Source organism: Helianthus annuus, chromosome 6 (genome assembly GCF_002127325.2).
Source record: "Helianthus annuus cultivar XRQ/B chromosome 6, HanXRQr2.0-SUNRISE, whole genome shotgun sequence".
Lineage (NCBI taxonomy): Eukaryota > Viridiplantae > Streptophyta > Magnoliopsida > Asterales > Asteraceae > Helianthus > Helianthus annuus.
In genome coordinates this window covers 63,840,436-63,854,887 of record NC_035438.2, presented here as the reverse complement: position 1 = coordinate 63,854,887, position 14,452 = coordinate 63,840,436, and the positions used below count along the sequence as shown (strand labels likewise).

Here is a 14,452-nt window from a genome sequence, read left to right as displayed (position 1 = left end):
GTTTATGAAAAAAAATTTGGTCCACCTCGCCCCGGATCAAAAAGTTCTCGCGGTTCCTACAACTCGAGGTGGTTCTCATTTTAGCGTGATTATATATATATATATATATATATATATATATATATATATATATATATATAGAGAGAGAGAGAGAGAGAGAGAGGAAGGTTAACGTACATTACGGCTTAACGTACATCACGTACGACAGGTAATTACGCACGTTCATTTTAAAATCACGCACGTTATAACTCAAAATCCAAAATCACGCATGTTGACACACAATAATCACGCATATAGAAAACATTAATCATGCATGTTATAGAACAAATCACACACGTTGTCGTACGTGAACTACGTTAAGACGTAATGTACGATATACTTTTTCTATATATATATATATATGCTAGTCGTTTACCCGCGCGATGCGGCGGGAAACATATAACTTAGGTTGGTGAGTTTAGGCCTATACGAGGATGTAATTTCCGTTGTGGCGTTCGACGACGACGGTGGCAGTGTAGCAGAGCGTGAGGGTCGGTTGCGGCCTTCTTCAACGGCGGAGAAACAGCGGTGTGCGGCAATTGGCGGTTTTGTGATGGCGTTTGGTGGTTATTATGCGACGGCCGGTTACCGGCTTCAGAAAAAAACAAAGAAAATTGTGTGAGGCCTTCGGCAGTGGCGAAGCTTGACGTTTTTTATGGGGGGGGTGGGGGTGGGGGGGTGAAAATGTATATACCCAAAGCATTCTAATACGAATACCCTATCATCTAATTGATAAAAAAAAACAAAAAATTAATTTAAATGCCCAAACACCCAAAACCCTTTTGATACTCGCAACAGCTTGATGATGCGTTTGATTAGATAAGATCGCGCCACTCATTTCTTTACAGAGAACTATCTTGTTCAAAAAAAAAAAAAAAACAAATGGATTAAACATTAATCATTAAAGTGTACACCAGCACCATTTGGCTACACCTAATCAAAATACATAGACTTATTAAGATATTAGAATTATGTATCGGGTATATCCGAGTATAATTGGTTCCAGTTCCGGATATTAATCGGGTATAATCGGTTCCGATTCTAGTTCCAGGTATTGACATAAAAATGTATACTCTATCTACTCTACGGCCTACGGGTAGGATCGGTTCCGGTTATTAAAAAAGCGGTTCCGGGTTTTTTTACCGGGTCTGGTTCCAGGTACAATATTTTTGTACACCTCTATCTTGGAGATCAATTCAAACATACTAATTAAAATTAAATTAAAACTATCATACATTAACCAAATGTTCAACATGAAGCTTACGTTGATTTTCCACATACTTTTTAATTAACTTTTACACAAACATTTGATTCCCAATCCACATCACAAACAACCAACTAATGACGATGCTGTTCGCATTCCACTGGCACCGATGGAAGCCGACTGGTGTCACTGCAGTAGTCATAAATCATAGGGTTTGCTTGCACCCAAATCAACTGGTGGCTTTGATGCACATTTAACTCGGACAACACTGGTTGATCCCACCAACCACCGCTGTTGGCTCATCGCTTTGCATTATCGGAATCTGCAGTTGTCACGGGACACTCGCACCCCTTGTGTGGCCCAGTTATCCGCGTTCCAAACCGAGCTGTAAGCACCCATTGCTTGGTAAGTGTAGCGTAAGATAACACTCGAGTAATATTGTGCTTCAAGATTTGTACACAAAGTGTGTTTGTGTTTGTGTTTGTGTGTGTGTTTTGGATAAGAAACTTACACAACTTGACGTTGGTTCCATAGAATAGAGTAAGTACGGAAGTTCTTTGTTGCGTCAAACCACAGGTTCACCCTCTGTTCCCTATTACCCTGCATATACCAAACAAACTTGCGATTAGTTTATGCACAGCTATTCATAATCATTTTATCATTAAATAAGGATACCTGAACAAATGTCTCGCTCGACCAATAGTTTCCCTTGACGCATTTGCAGGCAAGTGGCTCAGCTTAAAACACAAATTTATAGTATTAACATGTAAATCGTTACAACTTTTAAGAACAATATGACCCAAACCCTGACGCGAACTTAAATTCTAAAAAAATAGACCAGAACGGTTGTGCACAGCTTAGACATGTTAATCGACAATCACCTTAAACAGACCATTTTCAAAACAGGTACAAAAGGTAATCAAATTTATATGTAATTCAGTTGCACCCCATGTGATTAGCTTCCCAGTTCATTAGTTGCTTTGACCAAGATCATTAAACAGACCATTAGCTTCACGTAGCTTTGACCAAGATCATTAGTTGCACCCCATGTGATTAGCTTCCCAGTGTCTGATTAGCTTCACTAAAAAAACACAAATGTATATAATAAATTACATTTAAATTAAGAAATCTTATTTTAATTTCTTATTTTAAGTTATAATTATGACATATAATACACACCCAATTTAATTTATGATATAAAAAATATAGTAAAAAATATAATATAATACAAATGGATTAAACGGGTCAACCACCAACCCGACCGAGTTGACCCAAACCTGACCCTTTTAGCTAAACGGGTTCACGGCTTCAACTCGAAACTGACCTGACCCCGTTTAGACTAAACCCAAACCCAGCGTCACCATTAGCCGTTGACGGTCTAAGGGAAGCAGGTAGGCAGTCCAAAAGGCGATCGGGTTCCACTGGTTTACTAAAACATAAGCAAACACACAACTTATTAACCAAAAAAGTACGAATGTTTAACCGAAAGATATTGGAATCAGACATGCAAGCGTGTAATAGCTGCCTGAACTCTTCCTCGAGCATTAACGAAGCCTTTTGAAGCAAAGTTGTAGAATGAGTAATCACTCTAATGCTGCTCTTAAGGTTTTTATTAGTGCTGAAAAACCGAGCAATTTTTTCAGTTAATTTAGTTAATTTACTGCTTCTAAATAACTCTCCAAATCTTCATGAGGACCCCTCATAATTTCAGATTCAGCTAAACGGGTCAAGTTCGGGTCAACCCGATCGGGTTGGCGGGTTGACCCGTTTAACCCATTTTTATAATATTATATTTTTTTACAATATATTTTATGTTATAAATTAAATTTGGTGTGTATTTTATGTTATACTTTTAACTTAAAAATAGAAATCGACATTATGATTTTATGATTTTAATGTAATTTTAGATTTGCTCCAGCAGTTGCCAGCAATTCACTTCCACCATAAGCGTGATATGTCATCGCCATTATTGGACCCTGATGACCACCCTGCATAACTCAACAAAAAAATAAATAAATGTTAAAAGCAACAAAATGGGCTCATTTAGATACCAGCAAATAAAAATATAAACTTCATTACCTTCCAAGAATGCAAGCATTTAAGTGAAGAAAGATCCCACATACTAATTTGATGGCTGTGACTGGCGCTCATAAATAGCCATCGCGTCCTCAACACTGCATCCTTCATCAAGCTTCTTTAAAGCTAAATTAAGAGCCTGCAGTAACAATGGTTACAGAAAATAAAGAGGCATGGTAAAAAAAAAATAATTACTATACCTCCACAGAACCTTCAACCCTGACTAAGATAATGGATTTGTCAACCCGTGATAAAGGTGCGTGTGTCGATGGAACTTTTCCTTGATGGTACTTCTTTACCTCATCCAGCGTAACGGAGGACGCAGTTTCTTTCATTAATGCAATAATGCCATTATTCTGCAAGGTATGATTGTTGGGTGTTAACGGTCTGGGTCCTAAACTGGCCAGCGCGTTTACTAAATGGGTCATGTGCAGATTGAGTCGTGAATACACAGGTCGACTCGCTAGCCCGTTTACACATACAATTTAAAAGATGAGTAAAATGTCGGTTTCGTCCCTGAGGTTTTGTCAGTTTTGCGACTTTCGTCCAAAAGGTTTGTTTTTATGCATCTGGATCCTAAATGTTTGAAATCTTGCCACTTTCATCCGGCTCGTTAACTCTATCCATTTGACCCGCTCAGTGAACGGTTTAAGACTAAAAATCTCCTCTAGTGATTGATTTATGCTTAATTTGTAGAAAGGAAACTTTTAGCATCTTAGTTAGTTTCTAGAGTAAGATTTTTTTTATTATAAGCTGCAATAATTTGTTTCATACCCACATACTAAAAATTTTAAATACCATAGAGACTTGCTTTATAGCCCACATGTAAAAGGTTACCAATTTGTCAGTGTTGTTGAGCCAAATATGAAAAGAGACTTTCTTTGTTTTTTAGTGACCAAATATGAATTACAAAACACGTTTCTATTACTTGCATATTGATCATACAATTGATTTTGCATTGGCTTTAGCTGGAGTTTGTGATCTATTGGAAAACAAAAATCTTGTATTTCTTCGGACATCAATAGGAAAAGGGTACGCTCAACACCAAAACTCTAGGCTGATTACACTTTTTTTAATTGTAGTAAATGGTGAATGCCAAACCATATTTGTTGAAAGTATATGTTTAGAAATCGATTTCTTAAACTTGTACCTTTTAATAACACGGGCATAATAGTTGCCAACTGGCTGTACCAGAACTGGCAATTTGGTATATAGTCCCATTGAAATATACATGTTTTTCCACTCACTGTCATGACAAAAACTAAATATAATTTACATGCTTAGTAATTAATAAGGAAAATAAGAGAATACAAATATACAGAAGCATAAATTACCATGGATAGAAGTTTCGGTTATCATGATTTGCAGGAAGGAAGAGTCTCACGAAAGCCGAACCTTCAAAAGCCGAGTTACTTCAAAAGCCGAGGTGTTTATGTAGTCCATCTGTAATAAAAAGTAACCATCAAAACAAACGATGACCCTTGGAGCAACGGGTAATTTTACACCTTTGTGATAGGTAGGGCTGTAAACGAACCGAACGAGGATCCACTTCCTTCAACAGTAAATCAATATCAGCTTCAACAGTAAATCAATATCATGCAAAAAGAACCGCATTGATACATCTATAGATACACAAGTGAAGGCGCACCTCCAAACTCTTGACGAATATTGACTGAAATATATAGTGTATCCTTGCTCCTCCAGATAACTCAGATGTTGACATCTCTTCGTTCTTCCCCTCAATCATTGAAGAGAATGTTGTTTAAAAGAACCAACATGAGATCCAGAATCCAAAACATATACAAGTATGTATTGATAAAAATAATAGATAAACTAAAAATGTGAAAAAATGCATCACCTTCTGAATACTTTGAAAGTATGTTTAGAAGAAGGGCTCCCATGCCAGCCTACAGATCATTAAGAAGCACATGTCAGAAGGCAATATATTCATTCCAGATGAACAGAATTGTAAAGATAAAATCCACACACATCAAAATTGTAACTTTTTACTTTAAAAACAGATACAGCAAATGAGTCCAACAGTTGACTTTTTAAGCTTCAAATGAGTTAAGCTTTGACTTCAAAATCGACACAAACTGGTATGTTTTATATAGAAATCTGTACATGGACACAAATCAGACAAAAAAAAGTTCTAATCTCAACAGAGTAACATAATCAGCATAATCATTTAATGAAGTCTATAAAAGTAAACATGCAAAAGATTTCAAGAATTTCATAATCTCAACAGAGTAACATAAACTTGAAACTGGATCGATTTGTGTGTTTACCTTCATCTGAAACATGATTCCAGAGAGATTCATGGACAGACATCACCTGATTCCGGCCATTCTCCAGCAATTCTGTGGATCCCTTGTTCAAATCTGTGGATCCCTTGGTGCCTTCGACATCTGAAAAGCATATAGAAACTACCGTCAAACATCATAACTTGCCAGATATATTCATTAAACGGTATCAGTTCTTACCAAGTTGCTAGATAAAGCTTGTGATAGATCTCATGAAACCCTAGATCTGCTCATCAAACGGATCTGGTGATAGATTCAAACGGATCTGGTGATAGATCTCATGAAACCCTAGATCGCCGAGAGAAAGAGAGAAGAGAGAGAGAAGATCTGATGTTGTTTTGTGAGATGTGTGAGGAATGAGAGAGAAAGCAATTGGTGATCCGTGTGAAGTCAAATGGACGGTCCAGATGTAGATCCGTGTGAAAAAGTTAAAAAAATGGACGGCAGATGTAGATCCGTGTAAAGGGTAAATGGTTTTGTGTTTTCTTGTGCCTTAACACTTGTACATTGTGCATTAAGTGTTTTTTCAACACCTTGTTGAATTACCATCTTGTCCTTCATATATGTTTATTAAAGTAGTATAGATATATATATATATATACACACACACACACACACACACATATATGGATGGGTTAAAATGAAAACCACCCCTAGATGTGAAAACCGTAAGAACCACTTTTCCACCATTGATCTTTTGAGATGAATGGTTGAGATTAAAAGTGATTAAAACCAATATTGAATTCTTTTTGTCTTATTATGTTTTTAATATTTTACTATTATAAGGGCAATATGGTCAATTTGCTATTCTTTTGTCTTATTTGTTATTAATATTTTAATACTTTACAAATTCACATTTTTTTATTTATAAAAAGTGTTTTTGTCTTATTTGGTTATTAATATTTAACGAATCAGATTTTTTTACAAAAACAACAATTTTTTTATAGATTTTTTACAAAGCAAATTTTTTTACTACAAACATTTTTTCTCGGCAAATTTTGAAGGCAAAATTTTTTTTACGACAAACATTTTTTTACCAGACAAATATTTTTATAGGTTTAAACTTTTTTTACAACCCGGTTTTAATACACTTTTTTACGGTTTTAAAACATTTTTTTACAACCCAGTTTTAAACACATTTTTTACCGGTTTAAACTTTTTTACGAGTTAAATTTTTTTTTACGCCAAATTTTTTGATGTTTAAACTTAAAAAAAACAGATTTTTTTACAAAAAACAAATTTTTTAGATTTTTTTTGCAAAAAAGAAACTTTTTTACGGGTTTAAACTTTTTTACAAAAAAAAAAATTACGCCAAACAAAAAAAATTACAAGAATATTTAAAAAAAAAATTTTACGCCAAACATCTTTTTACGCCCCGACCCCGATTTTGGGTTTACGAAATTTGAGAATCTTAACAAACAAACTCACCCAAAAACCACGACTCAGTAGGTATCTCAGATAAGAAGTTGAACTTATCATCGACTGAAAAAAATATAAAAATCAACAACAAAAATCAAAACCATGTGTGGATCTTGAAAAAAATGGGGTTTGGCTCAAAGTTTCTAATAATCATGGCTGCAAAGTGGGGTTGCAGGTTCAAAAACCTACCCTCCACCATTCTTGCCACGCCATCGTCATCAATTGTCGGAAAACATATTTCGAACTATCACTACCAATAAAAAAATGTATGGATCTCAACACAACACAACACAACACAACCAAACACAAACCAACTGATGTATGGATCTCAACACAACCAAACACAAAACCAACTGATGGTATAAGAAATCGGCACAAAAGATCAAACAAAGTACCCCAACCCTTACCAGGTTTGACTCGAAGATTGACCGATGACCCGAACTACTCCAAACGACACCCAACACTCATCAAATTAGTCTCTACCTCACCACTCATAAACCAATAACCAATCACCACCACTATTCACTGTAGCCCGGTAGCCGGTGGACATCTATCACCGCCAGCCGCTACAACCACTACCCAAGACCCATCAAACCAATAAAGAAAAAATGAGCTTCAGAATCATCAAAATGTAATTTAAGAAAACAATCATAAACTCTTAAGAACCAAAAATCAAGAAAAATGGAAGCTTTTTACAAAAATCAAGAAACACATATAGATACCGGAGCCTAGATCAGAAGTGGTTGGTGGAACCCGGCCCACCACCATGGCCACCGCCACCGGAGATGGAAGCAGAAGGAGAGGAGCGCCACCGGCCCACCACCACGGCCACGGCCACCACCACCAGCCCAACACTAGAACCCCCCCTGAAACCACCAGAAAAACCATTGTTGAGGGTGGGGAGAGTAGTGGGTTTGAAGGATAAGGAGACACAAGCGGCGGCGGTGATTATAGTTGGAGATGATGGTGGTGACCGTCACTATGACGACGGTGACGAAGACCGGCGACCACCATTCGTCCCGTGCCACCACCATCAGTCCGCCGCTCTCCACCATCCCCTGCCACCACCGTCAGTCCTTCATCTCTCAAACCTCTCAGATTGGCTTGGATGTGTGTGTTTGGTTTAAGTTTTGTTTTGGGTTTTGTTGTGGGTGAAAAGATGAAGGCAGATGATATTAAGAGAGAGAAAGATGGATGGAAAAGTCCGTGATAAGACTAAAGATAGAGAGAGAGAGAGAGAGAGAGAGAGAGTAGATTTGACATTTTGAGTAAATTACCAAAATAACCTTTAGGTTTTAAAATAATAGTGTATAGGTGTCATAATCTGATTGGTGGAGAGTGGTTCTCGCGGTTCTCGCAACTGGGGATGGTTTTCATTTGAACCGATCCCTACGTGTCTATATATATATATATATATATATATATATATATATGAGAAGGATCTGTTAGGAACCACCCTTTATTGCGAGAACCAATGTGAACACAACCAAAAATACCTAAAAATAGCTAAAAAACACACAAATTTTTTTTTTTAGTATTTTTTATAAAAAAATCGCTATATTTCGTTATCGACAAAAACAAATTTTAATTTTTTTTCTCCCATATGTATATATATATAGGGTGGGAGTTGGCTACAAAGTCCATTTTTCCTACAAAGTGTAAAAAGTCATAAAATATCACAATGTCAACCATAAAACACACTCAAAACCTACAAAAAACAAAGAGAAGATTACTAAAACGTCAAATTTGTGGGTTTTGTGTTGTGTTTTGGATGGTAAGGCTTTGATTATTGAATGACTAACATATTAGTGTGTTTTATGTTGATTATCATGTTGTGTTTTATATTCATAGTTCTACGATGGTGTGTTTGAAGTTTTTATGGAATGTTAGGGTATGAATATTGTGTTTTAGTGATTTTTACTCTATTATTTGTGGGTTTTAAGTGTGTTTTATGGCTGAAATTGTGGTGTTTTATGACTTTGTACACTTTGTAGGAAAGTTAAACTTTGTAGCCGAACCCCACCCTATATATATATATATATATATATATATATATATATATATATATATATATATATATATATATATATAGGTACGGGATCAGGAGAAAACACCCTAAAGTGTGAGAATTGTGAGAATGGATCATGGCCCAACACGTGGCAAGGGGAGCTAAATGATATGCAGGGGTACGATTGTCCTTTTGTACGTTCCCTCCTGATTTCGCGTTATAAATCTGTTTCAAATAAAACTCCAAAGATTTTGTATTAGCAGTTACTGTGACACATGTGCCACCACGAACACCAAACAAATGCCAAACCTATGAAACATTGTGTTTCATACTTGGGATTTGTATAAATATGTGTATCCTTTGCACATATCAATTCTTGTTCAATTCCGAGCTTTAAATCGCTTTCTAGAAAGTTATACGCGCACTGGTGCGTAAACGTAATCAGTTTAGCGCGACAAACACTCCAGAATAGTGAAATAGGCTTAACGTACCTTAAATGACCTTTACATAACTTAGAAATAAGTTTTGGAAGGTTTGGTATGGCAAAAACAAGTTTATTCGATTGCAGGGACTATTTGCGTCAAACTGCGAAACTATACCGATTCGTAAGGTAACGTACAGTCCGGAACTTGATCATAAGTTAAACATACCATATATAACCTAAACATGGCTTAGAAATAAGCTTTGATAGGTTTGGTGTGCGAAAACATGCTTATATGATCTTACAGGGACTAAAAGTGTCAAAAACGGCGTAAGTTTGCATTTTTCGCGCATATCTTACGTTCTGGACACATCTGGACATCAAAAATTTTTGTACACACTAAAATATTTTTATTTTAGTGATTGGCATGCAAAAATCCCATTCGTCGCTTAATTTGGTTCGTTTTCGCGTCCATTTGAGTTTCGTCGTAATTTAACGAACAACGCGACCGTACGACCAAACGAGCCGACATCCGAGAGTGTTCCAAGCATATTTTGAGTCCTCTGAACTTTATTGACCTTGTAGAGCCTTGAAAATGGCTTAACGGGGGTCAAAAAGGCCTGAAATGGACTCGAATGCATGCAGGGACTAAAGCTGCCAAAATTGAAAGTTTGCTGATCTGGGGAGCTCAGGCGGGGCGCGTAAGCCCCTCCCCATTTCTTATGTGGGCCGCCTCAGATGCCCAGCGACTAGAAAGTTGTTTTTAGCAATCTGTTGCTAATTCAGGGGCTGTTTATGCAAATTCTTTGTGTGGTAACCAAGTTACCACCTCTCCAAGGCTTTGCACCTGCTCCTAACACTTGTATGGATGAGATTTCATGCTTGGTGGCCAAACAAACACATGGAATGATCTTGTTGATCACCAACAAGTATAAATAGCAAGCCATTTCTCCTCATTCCTTGCCCATTTCATTCTTTTCTCTCCTCTCATCTGCTTTGGGAGCTTCCTAAGCTGATTTGGGAATTGTTTTCTTTGTAGAAAAGATAGCAAGGACTTGGGTGAGCCTTCTTTCATTCTTTTATTTGCTTTCTAGTCTAAATAGTCAAACAAGTGTTTGACTATCAGTTTGACCAGCCTTTGGTCAACGCAAATTTCGGCTGAACTTTGCAACGTGATTGTAATCACGTTGGTTATAATCCTTAGTGACTATAACTACTGATTACCACGTTAACGAGTTGTAGTGTCGAGTCAAAGTTTCGGTCAAAATGCGTTTTAGCATCGCATTTTGCAACGGAACTACTTTAGGGTATCAAAACACTTTGTTTTGATACCAAATCAGTAGGTTAAACATGTTTTGACATGTTTAACTCGACACTATTAGTTTAGTGCTTGCTTAGGGTCGCAAGGTAAGCGGTCTAAACAACCGCTTAGCCTTTGAAACCCGACCCGTTTGGTCGATCTTTAGGATCCGACCAAGCTTAGTTAGTGATCATAGTTGCATAGGGAATAACCACTGAGGTTATACCTTATGATCACATAGGATTGGTTAGTCGTATGCTAGTTAGCTTGTATGCCCATAGGAAATGACCAAAATGCCCTTTTGAAGCTAAAATCCGTATTTTGATTATGTGAACATATTTTCGACATATAATCCGATTTAGTAACATGTATAGGGATAATTGGGCATGTAAAACTTGACATAGCACATAGTTAACCATCCGAACATAGTTTTACGCAAACGACGCATTATAGTGGCTTATACTACCATAATGGGTCGAAACGGGTCAAAAGCACTTAGGTAGACTTCCGAATTAGAATGTTAGGTCAATTAAATCATGCCATATGAGTTCCAATACTCATTTGATTTATAGAACTTCATTCTATCCTATCTCCCGATTTAGGATCCGATTGTTTAACATAGTGATCCATACTAGGTGCCACTTGATTCCTTGATTTCCCGAGCTTTTTTAGGACACTTAATCAAGGATACTCGCAATCTCAAGTGAGTACATAGTCCCCTATTTTATTGTTTTCAATTGTTTTGGGGTGAAACATATATGCATATCTGTTATTTTCCTGATTTTAAACTACATGATTATTCATGCTTAGTACATATTCTTTTGATAAATTAAACGATTACCTCTGGTTTAAACACTGATTTTCCAAAACTTATAAAACTAATTGTTGGATTGTACCTATTTTTATACATTCACCCAGCCGATTGGTAGTATGATATAGCGCTATAAGACTAGACACCCCATTCCTGTTGTATGGAATGTCAGAAACCAAATTTTAACCAAATAGAAATTGCCTTTGTGGTATTTCTATAGTCTCCAAAGTGTAGTTTGATACACTAAGGCTTGATTGAATACCAAATCACACTCCCTTTGTATATGTTGATATACTACAAAAGTACAGTTTGATGTGCTCTCAAATGTGATCTACCAAAGTATATTTTGATATACTAAGTACAAAATCCAACATATATTTTAACATACTACTTTGTTATTTTAAACTAAAGTATATTTGATATACTATCCAAAGCATAGTTTGATATGCTACTATTTACCAAAGTATAGTTTGATATTCTACCAACATTGTTATTTCATAAACTAAAGTATAATTTGATATACTACCAAAGCATAGTTGATATGCTATTTTTAAACCAAAGTATAATTTGATATACTACCGATACTTTTATCCTTAAACCAAAGTATATTTGAGATATACTACCAAAACTATTATTTTAAATTAACTAACGTATATTTCGATATACTATCCATTTAACTATTACAAAACTTAAACATACTTTGTTATATTGTTTATACAAACTTTTCAAAACCAAAGTATATTTTTACCTATACCATAAACCCTTTTCCAAAACGACACGTTTTCAGAAACAAAACTTTTACATTAGATTCTTGGCTATTTTGAAAACATAAAACCTTTTCTCGTTTATCCAAAGCCATGAATCTAATACACATAATCCTATGTCACTCACAGGCATTTTTATGCTGACGTACCTATTTTCATATATGTTTCAGGTACTGCTATGTGATGATTGTTGATGCATGCTACACATAGGATGGACTTGTGCCTTAGCGACTTTAAAACTGAGAAACAATTATTTGTATTTATCTGAATTGTACCAAAGCATTGAGTTCAATAATTTAATAAAACAAAACTATTTGATCCATGGTTGTGAAACAATGATTCTGTTACAACACTCCCCGACGTTTCCGCCACGATTTGTTGTTTTACGTGGTCGGGGTGTGACAGTTACCTCCTTTCAAAGCTTTCTCAGATCTATGGCGTCTAACGTGGATTATGTTCGACAAAGTGATATTTGATGACGTTTTCATATTTTGTTCAAGCAAATCATGCAACACATATACAACATATATGGCGTTTTGTTCTTTAATGCTTGTTTCATTGTTTTTTTTTTCAAATTAATATTTCACAATGTGTTGTATGCTTTCAATGGTGTTGTTCATGTATCCAATTTATTCACGTTTTCATTGGTTGTTTAACAATTAGTAAGAACTGATAATTGGAGTTTTCATTGTTAATTCTAACTGTCGTTTGGGATCTACTATATTTCTTATGCTTTACGATCATTGGCGTTTTACACTTGATTAGTTTTGAATATTATTAAGTAGTATTTGTAAACATCAGTTATTACTATTTTTTTAATTTGCAAACATCAGTTTTGTTAACTATGGCGTTTTCATTATCATGTTATATTTGTTAAGTATTCATGTTGTTAATTATTTTTAATTATTCATCTCATGGCGTTTTGATTATCACGTTGCATTAATATTGTTAATTCATTGTATTTGTTAATCAATCAAGTAATGGTGTTTGTATTAGGGCATTTCAATGTGGCGTTTTCAATTATATGTTTATTATGTCTTGTTTATTATTCAAGTAATGGCGTTTTCATATTTTTAAAGGCGTTTTTCAGAAATTGTTTCTCACAGTCTTTTCTCAGACGAAGGTGTTTCTTTGAATGAAAGGTTTTGCCCCAAAACTGGTTTACCATTTATCATTCCTGATGTTAGTGAAGAGATAAAGCCCAAAATGATATTCACAAGCTTCGATGATTGTTATTCAATGTATGTTACGTATGCTAAGGCTTGTGGGTTTTCAGTCAGGAAAGGAACTAAAAAGATAAACGCCAACGGTGAAAGACATATTAAGTATTACTTGTCTACGAGAGTTGGGGTATATAAGGACAAGAAGGTTGATACATTGGACCCCAATCAAAAGGAACGGATTGTGCAATCCAACTTTTCAAAGAGGAGTGATTGTGGTGCACTGTTATGCGTAATTTCTAAGGCTGGATCATGGAAGGTCTATTAGTTTGTTGAGGAGCACAACCATGATCTTGTTAAACGTCCTGATAAGCATTTTCTTCCAACTGAATGACACCTCACTCAGCTCCAGAAGCATGTTATACACAACATGTATAACTTGAATTTGGGTCTAGTTAAGGCGTTTAATGTTATGAAGACTTGTTTTGGTGGTTTTGAAGACGTGGGTGCAAGTAAAGTTGAATTTAAGAACTACATGAGGTAGATTAACTTGTTTATAGGGGAATATGATGTTGAGATGGTTGTGAGACATTTGGATGAAAAAAAAAAAAAATAGTCACAGCCTAATTTCTCGTACGATTACTTCACAGAGGAAGAGAATCGTTTGAAGGGACTTTTTTGGTGTGATGATCAAGCCAAACATAATTACCATGTGTTTGGTGATGTGATTTCATTTGACGCCATGTATCGTTCCAACAAGTAATGTTTTATAACTCAATTTTTTTATTCTTTTGGCGTTTTCACTGGTTACATGCATTGGCGTTTTTAAGAGTTTACATGCGTTGACGTTTTGTTATCGTTTCACTTTCTCATTGGCGTTTTCATATGCAGATACGCTATGGTGTTTGTACCGTTCACTGGTATAGACAATCACCACTGCAATGTTA

The 14,452-nt window shown here is 35.7% G+C and overlaps 2 long non-coding RNA genes across 6 annotated transcripts; both read right to left on the bottom strand.

Moving 5' to 3' along the window:
* Positions 1 to 1,423: 1,423 nt before the first annotated feature.
* LOC110890735 lies at positions 1,424 to 5,076 on the bottom strand. 5 transcript variants are annotated; one of them, XR_002564740.2, is made up of 9 exons: positions 4,968 to 5,076; positions 4,825 to 4,871; positions 4,654 to 4,762; positions 4,470 to 4,565; positions 3,520 to 3,675; positions 3,323 to 3,458; positions 1,919 to 3,231; positions 1,755 to 1,843; positions 1,424 to 1,628 (listed from the first exon to the last, which is right to left on the bottom strand). It is a non-coding gene; the product is annotated as an uncharacterized LOC110890735 (long non-coding RNA). The 5 variants fall into 5 exon arrangements; XR_002564738.2 differs by having other exon boundaries at positions 4,854 to 4,871; XR_002564739.2 differs by lacking the exon at positions 4,968 to 5,076 and having other exon boundaries at positions 1,919 to 1,980; positions 2,125 to 3,231; positions 4,854 to 4,961.
* Positions 5,077 to 5,171: 95 nt separating this feature from the next.
* On the bottom strand, positions 5,172 to 5,894 carry LOC110890736. Its single transcript, XR_002564742.2, has 3 exons — positions 5,803 to 5,894; positions 5,608 to 5,727; positions 5,172 to 5,226 (listed from the first exon to the last, which is right to left on the bottom strand). It is a non-coding gene; the product is annotated as an uncharacterized LOC110890736 (long non-coding RNA).
* Between the last annotated feature and the right edge of the window lie 8,558 nt (positions 5,895 to 14,452).